Here is a 22191-nt window from a genome sequence, read left to right as displayed (position 1 = left end):
CTTAAAAAAAATTAAGATATTAATCTAGACAGATAATGTAAGCCATCTATTGTAAGGTCACATACCTGTAAGGTGTTATGGATAAAGGAAAAAAAACTAATATACATGTTGACAAATCTACCAAGATAGTTTTCTTTGCTTTTTTTTCTCAATTTTAAATATTCTGTTATCCAATATCACAAAGCAGTTTGGAAAATTTCACAAGGTCATTTTTGTAATACTTCTGCAAAGTACACTTTCAAATAGCTTCACATTCTTAAGAGAAATAAGAAATAAAAACCCAACCCTACTAAAAGATAAGCATATTGTCATATTATACACAGAATTGCAAACTGGCCTATCCATTCTGGATAATAATTTGGAATTGTGCTAAGAAAGTATCAAAATCGTTTATATCCTTGGACCCAGAGTTCTCACTATTACCATAAGGAGACCTCAAATAGAAAAAAAAAAAGATCCTTATCAAAATATTCATAACCATAGTTTTTCTTGTAGTGAGAAGTGAGGACACTTAATGGATGCCACTGATTAGGTAAACAAACTGTGATACATAAATATCATGGAATTTTTAGAATGTCATAAGAAGTGATCAATATAAAAAATTCAGGGAAATTTACTCATGTGAACTAATACAAAATGAGCATAGCAGAATTATGAAAGAAAAATATAAGGTAACTCTAACAACTTAAACAGAAAGAAATGCTTCTGCAGGGAAAAAGGAAAATTAAAAAGAAATAGAATTTTTTATATTTACCAAGTTCATATTCAAAGAAGAAATGAAAAAATGCATCTCCTCCCCTATTTGCAGAAATGGGGAACAATAAGTGTAGAGCATTGCATATTTTGCCAATAAAGGCTGATATGTTAGTTCTGCTAAAGTATTCTTCCCCGCCCTCTTTCTTTTTTCCCCTCTTTCGATTCAAAACATATTCATCTATAAATAACATTTTGTACATTGTCTCATCCATGAGAAAATGAATCCCCAGAGGATTGGGGGACCAAGTTTTTGGTTTTCTTTGTATCCTTTGCACTTAGCACATAGTACCTGGTTAATTAACATTATTTAACTGATTACTAAATGTTTGTTTAGAATAATAATGATGATTGGTCATAGTGGTAATAATGATGATGATGATGACAAGGGATAGATCCCTAGTGGAAGAGGATGATAAAAATGAAACTACTATGAAAATAAATTATATTAAAATATATTATTTGTATACTATCCATATATTTGTATTATTATGAAATAAGTAAATATAAACACATATTTTAATAATATATGAAACTCACATAAAACATGTGGTTTAAAAAGTGCTTTCTGACAACATTCCTGTAAATCAAATAACATATTAGAAGAAACATTAGCATAATATTTCCAGAAACGTTAAAAAAGATTATTAGAAAAATATCTAGTTTTGTAAATAAGTATAAACTTATAAAAATTATCCATCCATTCTGTTATGGATCATGTGAAATCTGCATTAGCAATGAACTATCAAAAAAGGGCAATTCTGTTTATACTTTTTCCCCTTTTAATTAAGGCATAGGATAAAACATGCAGTAAACTTATTTTAGTGTCTCAAGGGGCATCTGTAAATTGTAACTGCCTTCCTGTTCTTGAAGCTTAGAGAATTCTACCAAGCAGGGGGGTGTTGTCTCTTGTCATCTCTGACCTGGAAAATAGCAGCCCGATAGTAGAAGTTTCCTCACTATTTTAAAGCAATATTTAAAGAAAATATATAAAATTTAGAGAAAAAAATTGAGGTTGTTCCAAAAATAATGTTAGTGTAAGAACTACCACCAATCCCGTTCTACAGTATGTTTTAGTACAGAAAGATAGTGGGTAACGTCTACTTACTACTTGCGTTAGGAATCAAAATTCTTTTAAAGTAAGCTTGTCAGACTTTTCGGCTTCAGTTTCCATTTAGTCAAAGGACTGTTTCATGCCCAACAACTTATTCTGTCATAGCCTGAAAGGCATTCCTTCAGTTTCCCATTCTTTGCTACGACAAAAATAACTAAGTAATTTTTGGTACATATAAGCCCTTTTCTTTTTCTCTTTGATCTCTACACAGACCTAATAGTGATATTTCTGGGTCAAATGATAAAAGCAGTTTTACACACAGGTGGGCACAGTCCCACGTTCTTCTTCCGAATGGCAAGAACAGTTCAAAATGATAATGAAAAACCCATTTTCACATATCCTCTCCAGCGTTTGTCATTTTCCTTTTCTGTCTTTTGTGTCAATCTGATGTGAAGCAAAATGACTCCACTTTGTATCTGCTGTAGGCATCATCTCACTATCTGACAACTCAGTCAAATATATGCTAAATATGGCACTTTCTAGGACTCTTTGGGTTTCTTGATGTGGCAATTAATTTACATTGATTAAACTTTTTGATAAAATTACTATGTATGCTACTTTTTTATTATTTTTCTTCCTTTCCTCATTTGAATAGCAATTATCTCTTTAAAGAATTCAGAATCAAGTTGCTTTAATTTATGACAGACCCTTTTATCATTCTTCCTTCTTACCATGAAGACCTTCACCTTAGCAAGTTGATGCTCTGACTATACTTGCATAACTGGAACAATTCCAACTTCAATAAAAATTCTTTCCTGATTTAATAAGATAGAACCAAGTTTAGGGTTTTCAGTGTTCCTTGGTGGGGGTTGTGCCCCGCATGTGCCAATTATTTTAATAAGGAGAGTGTTCCTTCTATAAAGACATGAGGCTTCCATGGAATTTGTGGCCTCTGCTATTCTTTATTCCTAAATCATGCTTAAATGATGCCTATGAGGCAAGCGTGGGGGACTGGAAGGATGGGAGTACTATTGACAGTAATGTAATAATCTATATTACAGAAGACCTGTAGGAAGATAAGTACACTGATGTATGCTTGTTAGAGCCACAAATCGGTTCAATTCATTTGTAAAATAATTTGGAGTCATGCCAAAAAAAAAGAGATACATACTCCTTAATTCAAAACTACCACTTCTAGGTAGATGTCTGAAAGAGGTCAAGGCAGCAATAAGATATTCATAAATACCAAAATAGTAACATTTTCCTCTTTTTCTCATAGTCAATAAGGATTGATTAAGCATCTATTATGTGACTAGCATAAATACATACTAAATACTAGATATACAGGGGATATAATGTCCCCTCAAGGAGCTCACAATCTCTTGGCAAGAAGAGAAATAACAAACAAACAAACATACATTTAAACTTTATTCAGGAGAAATAGGAAATAATTAATGGAGCAAGCTTCTAAGAATAAGAGATAGGGGGGAAGCCTTCCAATAGAAGCTCTGATTTTAGTTGGAACTTGAAAAAGGCAGGGGAAGGAGAGCATCCTAGGCAGCAGAACAGCCAGAAAAATTATCTGGTGTCAATATGTCTTATTTGTGGAACAGCAAAGAGGTCAATAACACTGGATCAGAGTCAGTTGGGGTAGAAGGTGTGATGTGTAAGAAGATAAAGGGGGATAGGTCATCAAGGGCTCAGAATGCCAGAGGATTTGTATTTGGCCCCAGAGGTAACAGGAAGGCAGTCTGAGAGGAAGAGGGATGAGTTCATTCCTGCATTAAGGACAATCACTTTGAAATCTGGAGGATAAAATAGAATAATAAGAGAACTGAGGCAGGTAGATCTACCAGTAGACACTTAAATAGCAAAGGTGTGAGGTGATAGGGTCGTGCATCAGATGGTGGCAGTGCCAAGTTTGAGAGACGCTGAACACGTGAAATCGATAGGCCTTGGCAAAGATGCGTTAGAGCAGGGAAAGGGAGAGATAATGAGAAGGTGAGGATGATGCCTTTGTGGCAAGCCTGGGGGACTAAGAGAATGGGAGTACCAGTGAAGATAATCGGGAAGGGGAATGTTTAGGGAGAAAGATAAAATTTCACTTGGAGATATTTTGAATGAAAACGGCTGAGTTATAATATTTGCTTAGCATATGATCCATGATAAGTAGCTTGCTTTCTCTGTGACTCAATTTACTCATCTGAGAAATAAAGTAATAATTTATTATCCCATCTACTTTCCCAGGATGTATAAATGTGTTTGATACTTTTTAACTATTCTGGAATCTTGTAATAGAATTAACAAATTAATGATAATATTACAATCATTACTCTGATAAATAAGTTGACTAAATTATATGTAGGATATGAATTCTTTATATTTACTGAGTTCATATTCAAAAAACAGATGAAAAAATGTATCTTCTCCCTTATCTGCAGAAATGGGGAACAATAAATGTAAAATATTGAATATTTCATCAATTAAGGCTGGTATGTTAGTTTTGCTAAACTATTCTTCCCTGCCCTCTTTCTTTTTATCTCCTCTGTCGATACAAAAAATATTCATATACAAATAACCTTTCGTACATTGTCTCCTCCATAAGAAAATGAATCCCTGGAGGGTTGGGACCAAGTTTTTGGTTTTCTTTGTATCCTTTGGACTTAGCACATAGTACCTGGTTAATTAACATTAATTAATTGATTACTAAATGCTTGTTGAGAATAATAATGATGATTAACGGTAGTGGTAATGATGATGATGATGACAAGGGATAGATCCCTAGGTAGAAGAAAGTACAACAGTTTCTGTACTTGAGGCAAAGCAGGACACTTTTAAGAAAGACTGTGGTTCCCAAAGAAAGGAGTCAGGCAACTGGGTTGACCTAAAACACCATGCCCAGAAGGCAAAAGGAGGGCCTCAGAACTCAGGAGTCTGGGAAATGCATGCTGGGCTTTTCTATGCAGAGGTAGGGAAGGGAGGGACTCTCCTGGAGCTTCTGGCCTTCCTCTTGGTTGTCAAGGAGCCTTAGAATTAAAGCCCCCCATAGTAAGTTATCGATGGCATAATAATAGAATCTTTTCCTGTTGATTTGGAGAAGATCTAAATCTACAAATTCTTTTGAGACAATCTATGATACCAGCCCAAGATTTCAATATACTTTGGGGATTCAAATTTCTTTTCCCCAACATTTGGTGTCCTGTGGAAAGATAGTCCTAAAACTCCAATATATATGGGGTTCAGTGTTTCTACACTCCCATACCCCATTTTCATGACAAAAATTAATTTATACATTTCATCCTCTATCAATTAACCTACAAGGTCTTGACAAAACAATAACAGAAATGAACCAGAATAACAGAATAAAAGTAGGTGTATAATAAGGAAAATAATGACAGAAAAGTATGAATGGAATAGTACCTTCAAAGTTCAAATTATTATAAAGCTTTAAAGGTCAAAATGATTTCATGATGGTGAAAAAGTAATAAATAATAGACAGAATTTATATTGCATTTTAAGGTTTGTAAAGCTATTTTTATCAATATTAATGCATCAAAAAGCAATTAATATCATCTTCCTTTTACAGATGAGGAAATTTAAGGAAGGTAGAGCTTAAATAACTTATCTAGAGGCACAAAATCAACAAGTATGTCAGACAAGATTTTTTAACTTGTTTTCCTAACTATAAGTCTACAGTATGCTCATTTCTTTTTGTTGTTTTTTTTTCTCCCATGGTTTTTCCTTTTTGTTCTGATTTTTCTCTCCCAACATGATTCATTAAGCGATTTGTGTTAAAATAAATTTTTAAGCTTTACCTAAAAATAAAATAACAGTAAGCTGTTTAGCTGATGAAATTCACTGTTAATTCAATTTCTATTAATTATCTTTGTTGTTCTGAAGTATCTTTACATTATTTCTGAATTTATTCTTGGATTATCTTGCTAGAAATTAGTATATGGCTATATCTCTTTAAGTTGGAAATCACAAAATATGGGTACATCACTGAAAGTTTAAAATAGAGTCTCAAATTAAAACAAATTGGAATTATTTAAATATACATGTACATGCCCATTATTCATGTACACTGTAACATTTAAAATAAAATAAAATGTTTTAATTTTAGTATCTTTCTATTGTCCTCCATCTCAACAGATTTTGGCTTTTACTAAAGTTAATACATTCTTCAAATATCAGATGTTTGCATACTATATATAATGAGAGGCAGAATGTGTGCATTTCCAAGTTGCATAAATTAATATAAGGACAAAAAAGCTTCCTTTCAAACTTTGTGAAAGCAGATGATATTTACCTGACCATAGATGAAGTCCATGGAATCTGTAGGAGAACAAATCATCTCCCACACATTTTCCACCCCATTCTTCACCACCCCCAGGATAGGGTGAATAACCTGTTGAAGCCCAACCTACTCCGAGATGCATTGCTTCAGCTGTCACAAAAGGTTCTGTGTGGTGTACCGTGAGTTCATAGTACCATTTCCTCTACTGAGCTGACCCTTCACTGATGCCAAGGAAAATATTGGGCTGCATGCTTTCAAGAGAAAAAAAAATACCAGTTGAAAAAAAATGATAGAATTTCGCATGATAGAATGCTGGGATAACGGAATATAGGTTTAGACCTATTTAATATAAGGAAAATATTTTAGGAAGAATTAGTCTGATACACTGATTAGATTTGAAGGTGGGGGAGAAGAGGATTGAACAAGTAAAGGGAGAGAAATAAGGAAGTTCTAGATCATTTTTTGGCTTGAGTTAAATTTATTTTCTTTTGTTTAGGATATTGATACTGGTAATATTAAATGAAGATTCAGACGATTCAGTTGCAGACCAATTCAGTGTTGAGCTTGAAGTTGAATCTAATGATTCAGAAGATTGTAGTCACATTGGAGAAGAATAAGAACTCTCAGATGAAGATGAGGTAGATTTTTTTAATCTACCTGCTTAAGGAATTGGTTAAATGTTTTCTATGTTGAGTGCTTTTGTACCACAAATTGAACTTTTAATTCGAACTTAAATGTAATGTCATTTAAAATCCCTTAAATTTCTTCTGTTTATCTCTGTTACCCTCATGAGTAGAAGAAAACCTCACGGTGATTGTATTTGAAAGCATACAGTCTGTTTCCCTTGGAACTGAGAAGTAGATAACACAAGCATTGTCGTGCCCATTTTATAGGTAAAGTTTAAAAAGGTGAAATTGCTTGCCGTCTCCTCACAGATTCAAGTAGCAGAGCTGGTCAGGACTCCCTGCTCTGCTCCCATGCCACTTTTCTGTTTGGTTGAGGGTCAGTTCTTCATAGTCAGAACACAATTTGTATTAAATCTAAAAAACTTGTCTGGATAAAAATGAAGTAATGAATTGGTATCAATGGACCTTATTTTAGATATGCCAGATACAGCAGGTAGAAGAAAGTGATGCCGACTCATCTGATGAAGAACCTAAAATACCCTTTAGCCCTAAGTATAAACTTTTCCTTTTCTGTGATAGTCCCCCCAAAATTGGAGATGAGGTATGAATTTAGAGTTAGAATTAGAAAAAATGTTTCTACTCTTTTTTAAGAGGTAAGAAATTTGCATAATGTGCTTAATTTTTAACATTATAATACATATTAATGACTTAAAGCTGTCTTTTCTTGCTATATACATGTTGGTTTATTGGAGCACAGTTAAATTTTTTCGTAAATGTTCATTTTTATATTATGTACTTGTACGATTGCATCTTCATTCATTAACTGATGTGGAGAAAGATTGTGTTCATTAAACTATATGATTCTATCTTCTTACTTGGTTAATATTGCCAGTTAGTTTTCACTTATAAGAATAAATTAGTAGGAAAGTAGATTTTGTCATGCTAAATATGAGAAGAGATGATATACACTGTAGAGAGATCTGTGCTTCCTTGGGTGACTAGATCACTCTGGGGAGTACAGGCTGTGTAGGAGGATGACTCAAGATTCAGTCAGAATCCTTGTGCCAGGAAGCTTCTAAAGCAGGTAGACCTCCATGGTGAACTTAGGGAAGGGCGTGGGCAAGCAAGTTGAAGAGACTTCAATGAATTTGTGATGTGTATTCCTGTTAAAAGGCATGTCCAAATCATTGAGATCACAGATCTATTTGGAAATGATAAAAACACAATCATAATGTATGCCTCGGAAAGATTTATTTTAATTTCATTGTAATGTTGGAAAACAAAAAAATTTGAAAGTTCAGCTGACTTCTTAATATTGATATATTGAGGTCAAGTTGATTGAAAAGTTCCAGATAACGTCCTGTATCTAAACATTTTGAAGTCCCTAATCTATTTTGAAGTACATGATCTAGGAAGGACATAATCAGTATTTTTATCTCATCCTGCTCACAGAAACTTGTATATTACATACTTTTATAATTTTAAAAGAACTTAGTGAAAATAATTTTATAAGTTTTTGATATCATTTTAATATTGCAAGAAAGCCTTGTAGACTCTAGGCAAGCTTAGTTGTGTGTAGATGATGTGTTTTAGAGTAATCAGTTTGGGTTTTTGGTGGTCCTTTTATGTCAAACTGAAAAAGGGTCACTGAGCTGTACATCAGGATTTCTGTGGGCTACATATTGACTTAGTTGATGGTATCTGCTTTACTGCATTTCTTTATTTTGTTACTTTTTAATCTGGTCTAGGGAGTACTCGGGAGTGTGGTGTGTCCCCGAGATATGGATTTGACATCTCTCGTCTAATCTCTGAACTCTGTTGGTCAGAGAATTTTGCTTTTAGATTATCCATTTGTTTGCATCATCCTTTCCTAATTCCCTGCCTCTCTTCAGACTGAACCATATTGGTTTGTCAGGGAATCGAGGTTCAGGTTTTTCTTGTTCTTTTAATTTCCGCTGTTGTCTTATGTATGGTTCTATGTATCTTTACATCATTTCATGCAGTTCTTCCCAAGTTATTCACAAAGTTAACTATTTCTTATAGGGCAATACTATCATGCTACATTTATATACTACAATTTGATGACTAAGCAGTCTCTTCTTGGCCACTACACAAAGTGCTGAATAGGAATAGATGTATTGACCACTTGGCTTTTCTACCAGTGTGTCACACTTTTTTTCTCTCATGGTGTCAGTGCTCCAGCTAAACTGGATTACTTGCTGTCTTGTATCTCTTTGCTTTTGTTCAGCCCCTTTTCTGCTCCTAGTGTGTCCATCTGGCTAAGTGGTAAGGTGAATAATAGAGTGGTGGGCCTGGAGTTAGGGGGATCCGAGTTCACTTCCAGCCTCGGACAATCCCTAGTTGTGTGACCCTGGGCAAGTCACATATTCTCTGCCTGACTCAGCCACTATAGAATGGGTGCCAATAATAGCACCTACCTTTCAGGGTTATTGTGAGGATCAAGTGAGGTAATATTTACAAAGTATACTTAGCCTTTTTCCCAAACTTTTTTTTCTAGTCTTATTTCTTGTAAGCAGAGGCCTTCACTAAAGTCAATCTAATGCCTTGTTATAACATTATACAATGATCCTGACTTCTCAAAAATTATTCCACTGAGAATTGGGCTCTAGCAGATTCTTACTAAGGCGAGAAGTCTAGGCCAAAGTGAAGGACTTTCACTGTGTATTCTCTCAGGACCAAGCTAAGCCAATTTAGAGAAGTTTGTCACCAGAAGCGATAAATTTGGGAGACTACTAGTAACTCATTAAACCTTGAGGTAAGGGAGAGTTATATTTATGTTTATATTTCACGATGTGTGGGGTACGGAGACCCTAACCCAAAATTCAATTGCCTCTGAAGAATTAAAAATAAGTATCACACAGAAGACAATGGACAGGTGCACAATGATTATGAAAGTACATGAAGGCTGCTAGGTGCAATCAGTGACTCACTTCAAGATTAGGTGTAAAAGATAACATAAGGAATTTTATGATACGGAGAAAAAAGTACTAGTTACATAGAAAGAACAAGTGATAAACAAATGAATAATGACTGGTTTTTTTTTAACCATGTAAAGTGAAAATAAAGAAATTCTCCAGCACATCTAGGTAGACATCCATGGTAAATGTATGGAAATATATAGACAAGAGTTTTATAGAGTAAATAAACATGAAGGGGTTGTAATCTGCATCACTGGCAGAACTCTAGAATTAAGATCACAAATCCATTTCAGTCTTGGAATAAGGTAAATACTTTATGAATGACATTCATGTAAATTCTTGTAAAATAATATCTTAATGCTGCTCAATCAAAAAGTTAAAAGATTCAACTTCTAAAAGAGACTTAGTAAGTCTATATATCATTAGAAAAAAATGATGAGAAACTTTAAAAGTAGCCTAGTAGAAATTAGATATACATCAACTTCTCACACTGTAAAACAAGTTAAGTTCAAATTGTGGTCATGATTTAGACATAAAGGGTTATAGTCTAAGTTAATCGTTTGATAATGGAAAATTACTTTTCAGATATAAGGATATGGAGTTTATGACCAAAACCCAGAAATAAAGGCAAAGTGAAATGGATAATTTGAGGTAAAATGGAAAATTTAAACTTTTTGTACAAATAATACCAATGCATCTAAAATTACAAGAAAAAATAATCTCATCTTAAAGAATGACTGGGGGAAACAGCACATTATAGAAACAATTAATAATTTCACCCAAGATAATGACAATGATGAGACATCATAAAAAAATCTGTGGGTTGTAGCTAAAGCAGTAATAAGGGGAAATTGTATATCTTTAGAGTCTTATTTGAAGAAGATAGAGAAAGAGAAGATTAACGAATTGGGCCTGCAACTTAAAAAGCTAGAAAAATACCAAATTAAAAACCCCCAACCAAAAATTAAACTTGAAATACAAAAATTAAAAAGAGAAATCAATAATACTGAAAGTAAAAAAACTATTGAATTAATAAATAAAACCAAGAGTTGGTTTTATGAAAAGGCCAATAAAATAGATAAACCTTTGGTAAATCTGATCAGAAAAAAGAAAGAGGAAAATCAAATTGTTAGTCTTACAAATAAAAAGGGGGATCTTTCCACCAATGAAGAGGAAATTAGAGAAATGATAAGGACTTACTTTGCCCAACTTTATACCAATAAATTTGATAACTTAAGTGAAATGGATGACTTCCTCCAAAAATATAGGCTTCCTAGATTAACAGAGGAGATAAATTGCTTAAATAGTCCCATTTCAGAAAAAGAAATAGAACAAGCTATTAATCAACTCCCCAGGAAAAAATCTCCAGGACCAGATGGATTTACAGGTGAATTCTACCAAACATTTAAAGAACAACTAACTCCAATGCTATATAAACTATTTGAAAAAATAGGGGATGAAGGAGTCCTACCAAACTCCTTTTATGACACAGACATGGTACTGATACCTAAACCAGGTCGATCAAAGACTGAGAAAATTATAGACCAATCTCCTTAATGAATATTGATGCTAAAATCTTAAATAAGATATTAGCAAAAAGACTTCAGAAAATCATCCCCAGGATAATACACTATGATCAAGTAGGATTTATACCAGGAATGCAGGGCTGGTTTAATATTAGGAAAACTATTAGTATAATTGACCATATTAATAATCAAATTAATAAAAACCATATGATCATCTCAATAGATGAAGAAAAAGCATTTGACAAAATCCAACATCCATTCCTACTAAAAACTCTTGAAAGTATAGGAATAAATGCACTATTCCTTAGAATAATCGGGAGCATATATTTAAGACCGTCAGTAAGCATAATATGCAATAGAAATAAACTGCAACCTTTCCCAGTAAGAGCAGGAGTGAAACAAGGTTGCCCACTATCACCATTACTATTCAATATAGTAGTAGAAACGCTAGCCTCGGCAATAAGAGCCGAGAAAGAGATTCAAGGAATTAGAGTAGGAAATGAGGAAATCAAACTATAACTCTTTGCAGATGACATGATGGTATACTTAGAGAACCCCAAAGACTCTGCTAAAAAGCTACTGGAAATAATTCAAAATTTCAGCAAAGTGGCAGGATACAAAATAAATCCACATAAATCCTCAGTATTTTTATATATCACCAACAAAATGCAACAGCAAGAGATACAAAGAGAAATTCCATTCCAAACAAATGTTGAGAGTATAAAGTATTTGGGAATCCATCTACCAAAGAAAACTCAGGAATTATATGAGAAAAATTACAAAACACTTGCCACAAAAATAAAGTCAGATTTAAATAATTGGAAAGATATTCAGTGCTCTTGGATAGGCAGAGCGAATATAATAAAGATGACAATACTTTAGTGCTATACCAATCAGACTCCCAAGAAACTATTTTAATGACCTAGAAAAAATAACAACAAAATTCATATGGAAGAATAAAAGGTCGAGAATTGCAAGGGAACTAATGAAAAAAATGTCAGAGGAAGGTGGCCCAAGTGTACCTGATCTAAAGCTATATTATATAGCAGCAGTCACCAAAACCATTTGGTATTGGCTAAGAAATAGACCAGTAGATCAGTGGAACAGATTAGATACAAAGGACAAAAAAGGGTACATCTATAGCAATCTAATCTTTGACAAACCCAAAGATACCAACATTAGGGACAAAAGTTCATTAATTGGAAAAAACTGTTGGGAAAACTGGAAATTAGTATGGCACAAATTAGATATGGATCCACACTTAACACCATATATCAAGATAAGATCAAAATGGGTCAATGATTTAGGCATAAAGAATGAGATCATAAATAGATTAGAGGAACCGAGAATAGTCTACCTCTCAGACCTGTGGAGGAGGAAGGAATTTATGACCAGAGGAGAACTAGAGATCATTATTGATCACAAAATAGAAGATTTTGATTACATCAAACTAAAAAGTTTCTGTACAAACAATACTAATGCAAACAAGATTAGAAGGGAAGTAACAAATTGGGAAAATATTTTTAAAAGTAAAGGTTCTGACAAAGGTCTCATTTCCAAAACATATAGAGAACTGACCCTAATTTATAGGAAACCAAACCATTCTCCAATTGATAAATGGTCAAAGGATATGAACAGACAATTTTCAGATGATGAAATTAAAGCCATTTCCACTCATATGAAAGAGTGTTCCAAATCACTACTGGTCAGAGAAATGCAAATTAAGACAACTCTGAGATATCATTACACACCTGTCAGATTGGCTAAGATGACAGGAACAAATAACGATGAATGTTGGAGGGGATGTGGGACAACTGGGACACTGATGCATTGTTGGTGGAGTTGTGAAAGAATCCAACCATTCTGGAGAGCAATCTGGAATTATGCCCAAAAAGTTATCAAAATGTGCATACCCTTTGACCCAGCCATACTACTACTGGGCTTATATCCCAAGAAAATACTAAAGAAGGGAAAGGGACCTGTATGTGCCAAAATGTTTGTGGCAGCCCTTTTCATACTAGCTAGAAGCTGGAAAATGAATGGATGTCCATCAGTTGGAGAATGGTTGGGCACATTATGGTATATGAATGTTATGGAATATTATTGTTCTGTAAGAAATGACCAATAGGAGCACTACAGAGAGGCTTGGAGAGACTTACATCAACTGATGCTAAGTGAAACGAGCAGAACCAGAAGATCATTATACACTTCAACAATGATACTGTATGAGGATGTATTCTGATGGAAGTTGATATCTTCAACTTAGAGAAGAGGTAATCCAATTCCAATTGATCAATGATGGACAGAATCAGCTACATCCAGAAAAGGAACACTGGGAAATGAGTGTAAACTGTTATTTTTATCTTCTGAATCCAATTTTTCTTGTGCAACAAGAGAACTGTACGGATCTGCACACACATATTGTGTCTAGGAAATACTTCAACATGTTTAACATGTATATGACTACCTGCCATCTAGGGGCGGGGGTGGAGGAAGGGATGGAAAAAGGTGTAACAGAAGTGAGTCTAAGGAACAATGGTGTAAAAATTACCCATGATTTTGTTCTGTCAATAAAATGCTATAATAAAAAAAAAAAGCTCACCTTCAATGGCATGGAAAAGTAGAAATTCACATTAATTATCTATTTTAAATAAACAAGACTGACACCCCCTAATATTAACACATTGAAATCAAATATATGGCAAACGGTTTAACAACAATATAAATCTAATAAATATTTAATTGGGGTTGGGGGGAGATTCTATAAGAATGTGCTTTCATGTCTGCAACTTGCAATTTAAGTTTACATTAAAACTCAAAGACACCTCCGCAAGGCCTTGTAAGAGACCAAAATAATATATTCATTTCGTCATATCTGAATTACTTTCAACTTGGTAGAAAAAAAAACACTTTCCAACTCCCAGACCAAAATAATATATTCATTCAGAAATATCTGAATTACTTTCAACTTAGTAGGAAAAAAAAACACTTTCCAACTCAAAACTGAACTTTAAGGGAGGTCTGGGATATGCTAGTATTCAGTCAAAAGGTCAATGCTAAATAGCACTGGAGGCCTTAAAAAGATCTGCTTACTGTGGTCCTTCCTGGTGCAAAGGAATGGAAAAAGAAAGAATTACAATGGACTCCACAAAAGATTGTGTTTACATACACAACAGCAAAGGAGCTTGAGGTAGAAAATAAACTAACAGGTTTTTATCAGCAGATATTTTCTATATTTTTGGAACTCAGACCAGATAAAACTTCAAAGAATCAGAAATCTGAAGAGTATCTTATTTGCAACTCAAAAACACTCATTTTCCCCAACAATACTAAACTTCAATAATATTTATTAAATCATTTACACAAATTGTTGAAAAATCCTGACACTCCCAAACTCCAGAAGAGGACTATTTAACAAATAAAAATAGTCAGTCTTCAAACTAGTAATTCTTAATGAGGCACACAGTAAATGAGCTATAGTTTCCCCAAACCCAATATAAGTGTTTATGACTTACTCTCAAATTATCTGACTTAGAAAATAAATCTTAAGAATCGATTGATTGAGTGATTTATCCTGAGTCAAATTACTTTCAAGTGTCCAATGTGTTATCTGAACCTAGATCTGTCCAGACTAGTATTCTATCCACTATACCCTGCTGTTTCTATAAGTAATAAAAATGAATACTAATAAAAATAATGCAAAAATGGGAAAACCTAATAACCACATTTTTTTTCTTCATGGAAAAGAATAAAAAAATTCTTTCCAAAAAGCAAACTGAACTAGAGATAACTAAAATACTCATTTTCTCAGAAAAAAAAAGCACAAAAATAAAATTTTAAATAAATTTCACAGCCATGTGTGAACATTCTTAATGTTTCATGTACAGGTTTCTACAGTTCCAGTTTTAGTACAACACATTTAGAGAAAATAAGTTAACACAATCATTGGAATTGGCTGCTGCACACTAGACAAGGCTCATTTCTCCTTTTTGATTTCTTAGCACATGTAAAACATGCCATAAGATGTCCTGTCCTTCCATGGACAATGCAACCATTCTGAGGTTGGTTCTGACAGACAACACAGGGCTCTACTGTGCTAGAGGGAAGAAAAGATCCCATAATTTTTCTTTGCTTTGTGCTTCTTTTCTCTCAAATTCTCCAGCATCTTCCTGACTACTACACATGATACTTTTAGATGTTGATGCCTGGGAATAATCCTCATTCTCTTGGGAGTCTCATGTCTGTACTATCTTTTCATCACTTTCCTCAACACATGAGTCATTGATTTTATTGTTCTTATAATCTGGAACATCAAAGCCCCCTTTTTCCCCTTGTGTGGGATTTTCTAGTGTGCCTTTATCCAAAATTTCACCTTTCTCCTCTGGAAGCCAATTTTCTCACAAAGTCCAACATCTGTGGCAATGGGGTGGAAGTGGAGGATTTATTTTGTCACAGGAAGGACACTTCCAATAATTCTGCAATGAAAGAAGAAGTAGAATCAATCTCAATGGTTCTTGAACATCTATGAATAACAATGCTAGTTATAACAATGTACTCTGTCTGTTTATTAAATGTTTGTTTTGCCATAGAAAGAAGATTTTGCACCCTCACTTTTTGTTGTTGTTCGTTTTCTTTTTGTTTTCTGACTCATTTTCTTCCTATTTTGATCTCATTTTTCTTGTACAGGAAGAGAATTGTGCAAATACGTTAGCACATATTGGATTGAACATATATTTTGAATTGTTTAACATGTACTGGATCGCTTGCCATCTGGGTGGGGAAAAGGAGGGGAAAGTCTGGCAAGGGAAGCTCTGCAGGAGTCAAAGTTGAGAGATTATCCATGCATATGTTTTGAGGGTAAAAACCTTTTTTTAAAAAAAGATTTTGTAGATTATTTTGAAATATCTCAAGTCCTACCCTACCTTTATCTCTTAGCACCTAACTTCTGAAATTAAAATTGTGGTTAAATAGTTTTGCCTTTTAGAGATTCTATAGTAAGACATTTTAAATTCTGTTAGTTGTAGATCTTTTTTTCATAGGCATTCATCTCTATTTCTGGCAAGATCTCCTAATATCCACCTGCTACCATGTCTTTTTATTGTGAAGTATTCAGATGAATCTCTTAGCAGCCATTTCCTCCTTCTTCTCCCTTTCTTTTTTGGTAAAACAGAGATGGAAGCAATTTATAAGAAACTGGTCAAATTCTATTCATAGATAGTTCCTCACCTTACAAATGGTTTGTGTTATTTGTTACAAATCGATTTTTTGAAAAGAATCAATGTTCTCATAGAAATACTGCTAGGAACGGAAACTAGGTTTGCAGGCCCAATTCAGAGAAGTCTTCTTTATCTAGAATAATTTTAGTATTACTAGGTACCAAACAATGTAAAGATGGAAAAGGCTGAGAGGGTGGCTAGAATTATGTATAGAGATCATCTAATGGACAGCCTAGTTCCATTGCACTGTGGGGGGGAGCCTGAGGTAAAGCTTGTCTTTGACATCTTCATGATCCCTGAGCGTTTTTCTCTCATCTCTTGGTAAATCTTCCTGGTGTCCTAATGTGATCCATCTTGGAGTTTCACTCATGTGCCCTCTACTGTTCTTCATGTTCCCAAATTAACTATGATATTTTCATTTGAAGCAAAACTTTTAATCCAACTGTCAAGATGTGTTAGGAAGAAAGCCTGAATTAAAGCAATGTAATGATTCTGAGCCCTGGAAACCTCCTAGAGTCATCCCTGCATTTCTTTCTTTTTTTTCAAAGGCTTGCAAATCGAATGAACCCTAGTTATTTCAGGGACAAAGTGAAGTAGAAACATTCAGAAAGTGAACATTTGCAAAGGTCTCATTTCCAAAATATATAGAGAACTGACCCTAATTTATAAGAAATCAAACCATTCTCCAATTGATAAATGGTCAAAGGATATGAACAGACGTTCAAAACCCTTGATAATCTCAAAATCTTCTCCCAGTAGATTACATGTTTGAGGACAGTAACTGATCTCTACATTATCTTACCTCTCTCCCCCACAAAAACCTAGCACAAGACTTGTACATACTTGGTGATATTCATACATGGTGTAGACTTCAAAACATAAACAGTTTAATAGATGAGGTTTCAGGGTGAACTTGGAGAGGTAAAAGAATAATCCAATTTACAAAATTCTAGCACTTACCAGCAGAGAGCTTGCCCAGCCAATTCAAATAACTGGTCATGTTATTTTCTTCTACTATTCATGTTCATCTAGATGGAGACTATTCGTAAAAACCCGTCCTGAAGTGCTCGATTTTGAGATAATGCCCTTTCCTAGCTATTTCCAAAACTTTCAGGAATCAGGAAAGACTAATGTTCATCAGCATTATGTGTCTTGTACAAGAGATTTCAAGATAGTTTTTTTTTAGACTCTGAGCCGCAGATCTACTAAATTTGTTAAGCAAGACAAGTGTGACAAAGATCCTATGGTGGAAGGTCCCATGCTTTGATGTAAAGAACAATAGATTTAGGATTCCAAAAATTTGGATTTGAATCTTACTTCAGTCTTAATGTCTGAATGACTTAACGACTTAGATTTCAGTCTCCCTATCTGTAATATGAGGTCTACCAAAATATTTCTAAAGTGCTTCCTACTTGTAACTTCTGTCAACTATGAACAACACAAGTAACATCTTACTAAAGAGATCAATGGAAATTGCATGACAATTGAACCACAATTTTCTATGGATTTTGAATCTTCACACAGAAAAATGCAAGGATCACAATGAAAGAAAATACTTTATGAAGTAATCAGCCCCTACCTGATACTCTATATCCCAGAAAAGGTAGAGGTAGAAGGGGTTTTCAACACATCACTTCTTTGGTCCATCATCCAGATATGATTGGAGAGACTCCAGAAGCTCCATTATACTAACATGAACATATATCTAGCCTTTCCAATGGCACCAGTAATTACACATCCAGGGCCATCTCCAGTCCTCCTGATCTATAGAGGACCATTGGACCCAGAGGGCTCTGGACAGGAAAGGGCAGCAGGTGACCTTCCCCAGCCCCCCTTACTTAAATCCAATTCGCTTGCAGGTCATGATATCCCATCCCTGCTGTCATGGTCCTCTTTGAAAATGAAGGACAAACAATAACCACCAAGTTTGTAGAGAGAGCTCCAGTCCCAAGTACAGTGAGTTAGGACAGCCACATTAGTAGCCAACATATCTGATGCTGTATTTCTCTAGCATGGAGAATTCCGACCAATAAAGTCACCATCCCTCCTCCCTCAAATTGTATTCCTCTTTTCCCCATGCCCTTTTTAATCACTACAGCTAAATTAAAATTCATTTCCAATTTTTCAATGACAAAAATGGTTCCAACTTAAATGCATGACAAGGAAAGAATACCACTATGTTCTAATGTGATCATTTATCTGGACAGTAGAGATGAAGTTGGGCAGCAGAACATTTACTATTATTTCCCCGAGTTCTCCAAGAGAAAGCTGAAATTAAGAAACCTTAAATCACAGAAGTGCTTCTCTAGAGACTATTCTGTACATCTGCCTCACAGGTGTGATTGCTTCTTAAGGTGAATAAACAGTAACCAAACTCAAACTAAGATGAGTTTATTGTATATCTGTTAGGGGTAATGCCGCTAGGGATTACATAATCATAAGCTTGCTTTCTATAAAGGCACCATATAAGGAAGAAATTCATATGTGCAAAAATGATTTGTCAAGGTGTACGATCGTGGTGTTAGTTGATTGGTTAGAGAGCTTTACATTGTACTAGTTAAGCATGGACCAAAGAAGGGTGGGGCGGCCATTATGTAGTTCTCTCAGAAATAAACACCTCTTGTGCTTGGCAACTCGTCTCTGTGTTAGTTCTTCCTCGGAAGCGGGTGACGACCGAAGACCCAGAAGATGGGTAAGTAGAGGGCAGATACTCCACTCGCGAAGCAGAAACGCCACAAGTGGCGCCTTGAACAGGGACCTGGGCAGTGTATTAGCAGGAACGAGGAAAGATAAGTAGAAAGACGCGCTCCTTGATTTTAATCAAGAAGAAGCAAACAGCCTAATTGCTTAGACGCAGTTAGATGAGGTATAGGGCAGAAAGCAGTTAAAGCCCACATCGAGCCAACAGGTTCAGGAGTATATGCTTCACAGTTATATAAACTCTGTAAAAAGAATGGAGTGGATCTTAACTTAAAAGCATGCAGAGCCTAGATAGAAAAATAGAGCTCTGTGTCTGTCTGTGTATGTCTGCTTTGAATTTTTTTGTTCTGTGTTAAAAGTTAGCAAGCTCATAAGAGATAACAATTCAGCCTCTGTGTTACAGGCTTAGAAAAATAACAGGCTGAATTTTGGAAATTGAAATTCATTCAGAATAGTAATTCTTTCAGAGTGGTTCAAAATGTATTGGTCTTAAAAATTGTTTGTGATTTTAAACTTTTTAACCTGTTGTACCAATTTGTAAGTAAAACAAAAGAAAAAAAAACTTGACTATTTTAAACTGGTGGAGAAGTTTTCTCTGAAAAGCAGATTTTCAAAGCCTGCTAAAGAGGAGTAACAGCAATACAATCTTATCTGCTTAATACCACCTGGGAAGCTTCTTACTAGTGGCCTTGAAGCACTCAGGCAGAAGAAAAAAAAAAAAAAAAGAAAGAAAGAAAAACTATTTGGTTTGCTTCTGAAACATTGGGTAATTTGTTATCATTATGGGTTATGAATCTTGAAGTTTAAAGTTTAAAATTTAAAAAAGGGGGGTGATTAAAGAACAGGGACCTGAGGGACTTCTGCAAGTGTAGAGAGACTACCTCGGCAGATTTTCTGCCTTCACAGACACGCCTCTGCTGGGAGCAGGGAAGATGGGAGGGGGTAATAGTATTCCCCTCGTGTTGCCAGAAGAGAAAGTGGCGCTAAGAAATAAACACCTCTCGTGCTTGGCAACTCGTCTCTGTGTCCAGTTCTTCCTCGGAAGCCGGTGACGACCGAAGACCCAGAAGATGGGTAAGTAGAGGGCAGATACTCCACTCACGAAGCAGAAGTCCACAAGTGGTCCCGAAGAAAAGGGACAAGAGAGATTGATTTACAAAAGCAATTAATAGTTTAAATGAAACATCTAGTCAGAAGAGTTATTGGTTTGGAAGTGTTTAAAGTATGTCAGAGAAAGTTTGAGCAAGTAGGCATTGGGAGGAGAGAATTAGTGGGAGCAAATGATTTCAAGAAGAAATCAGTGGGGAAAAGAAGGAACTTGTTGGAAAAGGTAGTATCTAAAATTACAAGAAAAGCAGGAAACTGGGAGAGGGGAAGGTCTAGAGGAGGAAGAGAGATGGGAATCTTTGTAACAAACCACACAACCCAAGAGATTTAAAAAGAGAATTTCCTTCCCTCTTCTCTAGTTGCAGTTGAATATAACCTGCTACTGAGATGCCTTTGAACAAAAGAAATCCTTTAATAAATGATGGTAACTATCTTTATATATAATTGGAAAAGTAAAATAGTATTGAAGTTGAAAAACAACAGCAGCAACAGCAACAACTAACAAGTTGCCTGAGATGAGAGGCGATTTGTGTTGATAACTCACCTGGCATGTGTCAGAGGCCCTACTTGAACGCAGGTCTTCCTGATTCTTAAGGTTTTATTTCAGGGAACAATTACTGTTTGATTCCCCGTATTCAATCCAGTGTATTGCCTAATTATTTCTCCTCTGGAACCAGTTCAGCATGCATCTAGAATATCTAAATTATTTATATTGATACAGTAGGTCAATTAAATGACATATTAAAACAAAAAAATGGACTTTTTCGTGCCCTTACTGTTTTAATGGATTTTTTATGCCGAAATCTTGACAGCTATTGTTGATCTCATTTAGGAGACCCCATGGCATTCTAAATTCTGACACAATCAGAACAATGTTATCCACAAACAGAAGCATATGGGGTACTGTACCACTTACAGAGTGTCAGGTATTTGTACTTTCTCTGCATGTAAGGAAGGTTAAATGTGTCTCAGCTCTGTCTTTTATGTAACTTTCTGCTGAGAACATGAGAACATGCTTTAAGTTATCCAATGTGGGAAAAAAAGGAAAACACCAAGAAGTTGGAAGGCCATCCTGTCTTGTGTATTAATCAGTGAGTATCCTTTATTGCAGGCCAGTGTTTACCTTGGAAACCTGGCCAGTTCCTTGAGTAAAAACAGTCCTGCTAAAGGAATGAACAAATAGTCTTCTTGGGGAGGGGTCTCATGTGATGGAGCATCCTGTACCTGGGATGTTGCTACATCTCAAGAGTCACATCTCACATGAGAGTCCTTAGTGTAGTGCCTTCTTTGTTCTCAGCTGAGAAAAGCCTCTTAGTGGAAAGAGACTTTGAGAATTTAGCTAGGAAGTAATAGACAACTTGCCTGCCAATGCCTGTCACTTGCCAGTATGAATAGCTGTGACCATGAATTCTCTCAGCAGGGGAATTCCGGTGTTTTCCTCAGAGGGGCCATGATGTATGTTGTATGTCGTTATAGTGGCCACTGGGTTTATTAGTTGTATATTAATTACTTTTGTGCTATGAGTTTCCTTTTTTATTTTCCTGTCTTATTTAAATGAATGTTCTAAACAGTAATAAACTTGTGCCCACCCTCTTCAACCTGCCTGTTGAAATGGGAATTCCAAACCTAGATTAATCTTACACTGAAACATTCAATTGGAGGCTAAGCATGATTTCCTTAGTAGTCATTCCAATCAAGCACACAGAAACTTGAGGTGAGCCTGCTTTCAGATATACAGAAAGAAAGGACACTCCCCTCCTGACTTCCGAACAGGGGCAGATATTATCTATGTCTTGTCGGACTTGAGGACTAAAAGGTTCATATCTTAGGATACTTAAGTTTTAAAACTGATTGTGGACATGGAGCTCTGTGGATATACTCAAGAGACTAAAATATATCTTTAATGAATTTTCCCATGATCCCATATTACTCTCAAATTTTATTCTTGACCTCGTTAACATTACTGAATTTAA

General features: G+C 35.1%; 1 pseudogene; it reads right to left on the bottom strand.

Annotated features, from left to right (window-relative positions):
* Positions 1–15114: 15114 nt before the first annotated feature.
* On the bottom strand, positions 15115–20769 carry LOC141549024 (E3 ubiquitin-protein ligase Mdm2 pseudogene; annotated as a pseudogene).
* Between the last annotated feature and the right edge of the window lie 1422 nt (positions 20770–22191).

The sequence above is a fragment of the Sminthopsis crassicaudata genome, chromosome X, assembly GCF_048593235.1.
Source record: "Sminthopsis crassicaudata isolate SCR6 chromosome X, ASM4859323v1, whole genome shotgun sequence".
NCBI lineage: Eukaryota > Metazoa > Chordata > Mammalia > Dasyuromorphia > Dasyuridae > Sminthopsis > Sminthopsis crassicaudata.
The sequence above is the reverse complement of the archived record's forward strand: the minus strand, read 5'-3'. Positions and strand labels throughout refer to the sequence as shown.